The sequence below is a fragment of the Limulus polyphemus genome, unplaced genomic scaffold, assembly GCF_000517525.1.
Source record: "Limulus polyphemus unplaced genomic scaffold, Limulus_polyphemus-2.1.2 Scaffold234, whole genome shotgun sequence".
Classification (NCBI taxonomy): Eukaryota; Metazoa; Arthropoda; class Merostomata; order Xiphosura; family Limulidae; genus Limulus; species Limulus polyphemus.
The window spans coordinates 824,293-824,850 of NW_013665844.1; positions in this window are offsets into that span (position 1 = coordinate 824,293).

Sequence of the window (558 nt, forward strand, 5' to 3'; positions counted from 1 at the left end):
ATTCAGGGGACGCCCTTGCATTTTCCGAGGTTACATTCAAATGAACTGTAATTTTTTTTTTTTGGTTTTGGCAGGGTTTTTACGGCCGGATGCCCTTCCTGACGCCAACCATCCCCATTTATCCGGGCTTTGTACCGGCACCGAGTTGTGCTGGCTTGCACCCCCCAGTGGCTGGGTTTCACCATGAACTAGTACAATAACAACTAAAGTATTTCGTTTCGTTCTCTTTCTATGTGAGTTAAGGTCAGTGCGAAATTTACTCTACCAGGTTGTTTAGCATTGCCATATATTTTTCAAAAAACGCGATTGACAACTGGTCTTGAAACAAATAATTATTTTGATATCAATCTGATATTGAGTCTTCATATGTTCAGTATCCACTAGTAAACGCTACATTTCAATGGTATCAAGTATAAAACCACAATCTCCAAGATAAACATTGTTAGTTGAGAGGCTGGATAGCATCTATTGCTATTATTGATGTAATGAATTTGTCCAACATTAGATTTACTGTAAGGAAGAAATTACTAGATGTTTAGCAACGCCGAGGAAACTGTT